This window comes from Gavialis gangeticus, unplaced genomic scaffold (genome assembly GCF_001723915.1).
Source record: "Gavialis gangeticus isolate Ggan-Ray unplaced genomic scaffold, GavGan_comp1, whole genome shotgun sequence".
NCBI lineage: Eukaryota > Metazoa > Chordata > Crocodylia > Gavialidae > Gavialis > Gavialis gangeticus.
The window spans coordinates 13,204,266-13,210,619 of record NW_017729030.1 but is presented as its reverse complement, the minus strand read 5'-3'; the positions used below and the strand labels follow the sequence as shown (position 1 = coordinate 13,210,619).

At 48.0% G+C, this 6,354-nt stretch overlaps 1 non-coding gene across 1 annotated transcript; it reads left to right on the top strand.

Moving 5' to 3' along the window:
- Positions 1-5,939: 5,939 nt before the first annotated feature.
- Positions 5,940-6,011, top strand: TRNAW-CCA. Its single transcript has one exon. It is a non-coding gene; the product is annotated as a tRNA-Trp (tRNA).
- Positions 6,012-6,354: the final 343 nt, after the last annotated feature.

Sequence of the window (6,354 nt, the reverse complement as noted above, 5' to 3'; positions counted from 1 at the left end):
AGAGTGTGAGGCCATAGACTCACGAACCTGTCTGAACATTCCCCTGACTGGTCAATGCTGGGACCAGGACCGGAAGGGCGAAAGGGCCAGGGGCCCACCACGAGGAACGCCCAAGAGCTGAGGGCCTGAGGTTCCAGCTGGCCTGGAGGTGGGCCAGGGCTAATGAGCCAAAGGTCCCAGGGGGACCACACCCATAAGGGAGAGCAGCTCAGGGAGCTATGCAGCCGGGAATGAAGGCAGAATAGGCTGCCTGAATGGAGGGATCTAAGTGGGCTTCAACTAGTAGGATTCTGGGGCCCAGTGTGGGGCCAGTGATGTCGGTAACATCTGGATGCCATCTGCGAGGCTTGGGCTGCAGTGTAGGGGAGGAATGGAGCCGCAGATAGTGCCCCCTGGCATCAGGGCAAGAAATGGGCAGCCTCCCGCTTAATTAACATCAATTAATTAATTAACAGCAAGGCATGGTGGGTGAGAAGGTGGGCGGTTAGCCCAGAAACAGGTGGGCGGGGCACAGGGAACTTGGCCCAGGGAAGCCCCCCCTGTTACAATTACATTAAAATCTATTCCCATGGAAGTTATTGTCATATCTAATATAGTTTCAGTGTAAGATCAAATATAAGGGGAGTATAAATGGTGAGCTGAAAAAAACCCCCATTTGTTTAAAGGTGCATAGATTAAGTCAAGTTTGCCATCCTGCAATGTGCATGCTGAAACTGGCATAAGCAGCTTCTGTATGGCACATGGCAGGTCAGGGCGGGGGCAGGCAGCACAGTAGTGGATAGGGCAGTGAACAGAAATCAGAGCAGCAGATTGGACACAAGGCAGCAGAACAGGATCAGAGTGGTGCTTGGAAAGGGTGCAGAGCTAACTTGCAGCGTGCCTGCCTACAAGGTTGACCCCCACTGTACTAATTAATTAATAGCATAAGACATCATGGAAACTCATTGACAGTTCTTTGGCTTTACTTTTTAAATACCAGACTGAAAACTTCATGCTTTACAGGGCGGGGGGAAGTGTCTGTAAAGACAATGCCATTGTAAATGTTTATTTCAACATTTTTTGATTATTTTACATGGCCTATTGCGAAGCTCAACTACTTTTCTATCACTAACCATTACACTGCTATATCCATTCATTGGTAGCAAATCCAGATGTGCTAGTAGTTAGTACACTGGCCGCAGAATGCCATTCCATAATCAAGCCAAATCTATTAATTTTGTTCTCATTGGTACTGAATCTGGGTGCATTACCAGGAATTGGATAATAAATCTGTATGCAGTTAATGTTATCATGTGACAAATGACATAAGTTGGCTGACAGCATCAGACCATTGGTCCATGTTGTCTAATATCATACTCCCAGCACTATTTCTTTTTGATTCTGAGGATAAGAACAAAGTGCCCATAATGCATCTGGCCATTTGTTTAGTGCTGTAGGAATATATATATAATATGAATTTTCTAGACGCATGCACTCCATGATCTTATTCCTTTATGTACAAGTTCATCTTTCTTTCTACTTTTTTAACTTCAATAGATGCACATACCATTATTTAATCCTTTTATAACTGTCCATATTAGACATTTGTTTCTAAAATACGTAATATTGAATTTTATAATAATGTATACCACTATGATTAAACGCTTGATTTTTATTAACATAGACAGTGTGGCTTACCATCATGAGCAATTCCATTAACATTTCTTAAGTACTACACCAGAAGCATTTGCCATACTGTCAACTGTTGTGATTTGTATTGCAAGTAATTCTGTTTTACTGCTGCTGAAATAGTTTTAAAATCATACAGAGAGTTAAATCTATCACCTGAGTTCAAGGAAGAAAATACATGAGTAATTTCACACCACACTGCCAAATGGAAACTGCATTAATAAACATGCAATCCCAAAGACCACAAGTTCAGTTCTCAGTTCTTCTACCAAATAATGTTATTGCCAAATTTCAGGATGACTGTTTCATCAGTTTCAAAGGTAAGAATACTGAAAAATTGTACAAGATCAGTGTAAGCAATACTGGGAAGAGCTTTCTAATATACCAGATGGAAGGCCTTCTGATTTGCCACATCCTGTTGCAGAATCAGAACGCTAAATTAGGATGCAATCAAATATTACATGTCTACTGGTGGAATCACAGTTCTACTGGTATTTTGAGATCCTACTGATCCAAAAATACTCATCCCCACTCATCCCCACGTCTATGAAGCTGTCAGCTTCATGCTATCCTGAGTAGTAAGGGGTCCCCCTGCCCAGCCAGTGCCCAGACCAAGACTGTGCAGGGAGTGTTTTTGCATGGATGTGTCTATGCCACCCAGCAAGGGGATGATGGGGGTGAGCAGGGAAACTTCCCTGGGCATTAGCGATGCATAGGGGATGCACGTGTACCCCCTAAGATTGGCAGAGCATGCCCTGAGAAGCACCTATGGCAGTGCCTGTGGGCGGTCACTGCTTGCCACACCCCCCTTCTCTGCCAACTCCGCCAGTGGTGTCTGTGCGTGGTCGCTGATCGCTGGTCATCACTTGCCACCCCCCTGTCACCACCACTGCCACCACCTGCGGACAGTCACCATGCCCCCCCAGCCTCTGCGGCTACATGTCATTCATGGCCGTGGGTGCTGAAATGAAGGGGCACTAAGAGGCGCTGCCTAGCCAGGGCGGGGTGCAGGACAGAACTGCAAGCAGCTTATTTGAGGGGCGTGGGGACAGAGGGAGAGCAAATCCTGCCTCTGCATCACTCCTGGACAAGCAAGGGGGGCATGTGCCCCCAGGATCTGTGTGCAGGTTGAGGGCAGGCTGTTGCTGCAGGCTTTGCCCCGGGCATCAAACTTGGTTGCTACGGCACTGATGCCACTAGAGCCAGAGTTCTTGGGCTCCGGCAATAGAGGCATGGTTTCCCATAGCAGCGCAGCCCATGACAAAGTGAGAGCTGAGGTGTTGGCACACTGGGCAAAGCCCTGCCATTACAGCAGGTGTTCCAGCTCTGGCCATGGTGGCTGGCTTCCCTCTCCAACCTTATGTAAGTGTCTGTCAGTACAGGCAATGTCATTGTAAATGTTTATTTCATTGAGTTTTCTTTCTATGTTACATGGCCTACTGCAAAGCTCAAAGTACTATTTTCTGTCACTAGCAGTTACGCTGTGCTTAAATCCTTTCATTACTAGCAGATCGAGATGTGCTAGTTTGCCATTCCATCATCAAGCCCCACTATTGACATGGAATGGCCCAATCTAGCCCCTGCCAGGAACAGAGCCCACAGTCCCAAATTGCCAGCACCCACCGAACAGGCTCATTCAGCCTGTGCTGAAACTGGTTCTATTAGCTGGTGCCAGAGGGGTAGGGATCCACTGCAGGCTGCTGGATGAAAACCTGGAATTTTCACTCTTGGCATCAGGTCAGTGGGACAATTATAAACCTGACCTCTGACACTGGAAGTCCCTCCCCTTGCCCCCAGCAGTACTACTTTTGGGAAGGGAGTTTGCCACCTTGGAACCAGAAAAAAAACAAATTCTATACTAAAAATCAGACAACTACAATAACATGTTTAAATTCTATTTAAAAAATATTTTTGTCCTGATTTGTGTATGTTTGCATTGTGTATATACAGGTGATTGTATAATAGCTCAAAATGAAGTCTTACTCTTGTAAAGTATGGGGTGGGTATGGGGGTTGGGAGGGCTGTGGGTGTGTGTATGTGGGGTGTGGGTGGGTATGGGGTTTGTAGGAGGTGTGGGGGTGGAGGTGTGGGGGATATTGTGGCTATGTAGGGGGTGTTTTTGGGGAAGTGTGGGTTTTGGGATGTGTGGAGGGGGAGGATGGCTGGGGGGGTGTGGGTATGGGGTGTGTAGGTGCATGTGTTTGGTGTATGTATGGTGGTTCCCCTACAAACATGCCCCCCCCATTGAGCACAGCCCTTGCCGCCAGCGGCAGCAGCAGGTGCAGCCCCTCAGTGGTGCAGGACTGCGTGTGGCCAGGCCACCAGCTCCATTACATGGGGCTCACATGCCTGAGCCGCATGCCACCAGGGGAAGCCTCACATGATGAAGGTTGAGGTGCAGGACCTGGGGCAGCAGAAAAAGGGGTGGAGCTGGCCCAGCTCCATAGCGCAGAGCCCTCCACCGTTCCCCATGACCTGCACATAGCAGTGAGTGAGACTGGGCTGCTGGCTCCATCATGTGGGGTTCCCCCCAGAGGTGCACAGCTTGAGTGGAGAGCCTGAGAAGTGCATGCAAGCCCCTCATGACGGAGCCATGCAGACCCTGCACCTCTGCCGTCCTGTGTTCCATTCTCCCATCACCTCACCCAAGTTCCCTGCAGGCTCTGGCCTCAGGGCACTGGTGCAGGCCCCGCGCTCCTGCCCAGCTCCTGCTTTGCTCCTGCCTGCCACTGCCACCGCTACCACCACTGCTATCGCCACCACCACTTCCCCTGCGTGCCACCCACCACCCCCTGCCATCTTTCACCTGCCGCTTTCTTACCTTCCCACCTGCCCACTACCCTGTCATCTTCCCTCGTCTCCCTCCATCTGCCCACTGCCGCTTCCCCCTGCGTTGCCACTGCTACCACCACCACTTCCCCTACTTGCTGCCACCACTTTCCTACTTGTGGGGATAGAATCAGGGCCGTACCGTGGGCGTGGGTGGGAGCACAGGATGTGCTGCCCCCATGGGAGTGAACAGGGCTCAGCTCCATACGAGTACAGCAGGGACAGCCTGGAACCAGGCCAGATAAAGTGAACTGGTAGGCAAAGTTGCCAGGTGGGCCAGACCCAACCTGCGGGCCGTATTTTGGCCACCTCTGGTCTAAGAGGTCAAGTGATTCAACTTCATCCTTTTACATCCACAGGTTCAAGATTCAGACCCCAACAATGATCCCAACTGGATGGAATATAGTTATATTTAACTATGCTTTCTATAATCATGACCCTACAATCATCTTCCAAAGCCAGGAAGAAAACACAAAGATCTTAGGCCCTGGTAGACGTTAGGTTTGTTGTGCATTATATATGACTATCACAAAACTAGTTTTAACTTGGCAGATGTTATACCAATTTGTCTTAGATAAAAATGGCAGATCAGCCACAAAAAGTTGTTCATTGAAACAGCAACTTCTTTGTGGCACAGTGGTATCCCAGGTTAATGTTAATGTGTGGCCAATTGCCACGCTACCTTTTGTTGTAGGATACTCGCATATAATTTGCAACAGATGTAACATCTGTCAGGGCCTTAATACCCACAGGCACCTATACACATACTTTAATACGTTCCGCTTATATTAATCAAGTCTGCTGGAGTGTTCTAATCACAATGCTCCAGTGTGCTGCAGTGTCTCGTGTATTCAGCATCCCCATGTTTCAAAGTGGTGGTGGTGCTTTAAGTAAAGCTCGTTCAATGAGTTTTAGTTAAAGTGCCCCTGCCTCCACTTGGAAACGTGGGACACTGGGTTCATGAGACAGTATGGGTGTTTTAAGAAGAGAGGCTCCCAAGAGCCACTTTAATTAAAAGACCCCACTCCCCATCCTGGAGCACATGTAAAAACGCCCCATGGGCATTTATACACATATATTTGTCTTCTCCCATGTGCCAGAGATCACATGGAGCAGACTTGATTCAGACTTTATTTCAAAAGTGCACTGCTGCTATTTTCTCAATGCTGACTCGCATTTCGCTGTTTATACAAATGCATGCACTGCATGTGTACAAGTGCCCAATATTTGTAAAGCTGTCACACATTCCTGTGTAAACAGGTGACAATGGATATGTTCAACTGGATCAGCCCATAAGAAGAAACAAGAGGATAACAGTAACCTTTCCCTGTTGAGCTTGAATTAGAAAAATTCATCAGCACCTAAGCACAAACACTATGCAGTGCAGAAAAAAAGAGTTTGTACAGCTCTATAGAGATCTGTGGCACAGCTCAAGTGTAGCTGACTCTGTGGCGCAATGGTAGCGCATCTGACTCCAGATCAGAAGGCTGTGTGTTCAAATCACACCAGGGTCAGTAGTGCTCCCTTTTCCCACCCCTGGACTTAGTTGGCTAACACTGTAATTTCTGTAACCTAGTTGGGGTCCCCTCCTCACCCCCATCCCTCTCAGGCAATCTGTATTTCCCTACTAGCTTTATCATCTTTTGGGACTCGTAACTCTTAACATCTACTAATATAATTCAATCTGTTGATATCAGTTTAATTGCTGGAAAGACAGAGAACTGCTTCTTTTGTCCTGCGCCTGGCCTGGTATTGCACTTCCTCCAGGACCAGTGCCAACCTAGTCCAGCAGACTGCCTGAACAATTGTCTTAGAAAGGGAGTGGACTAGCAGCCCTCTTTTCTTCCCTCCGGTGCA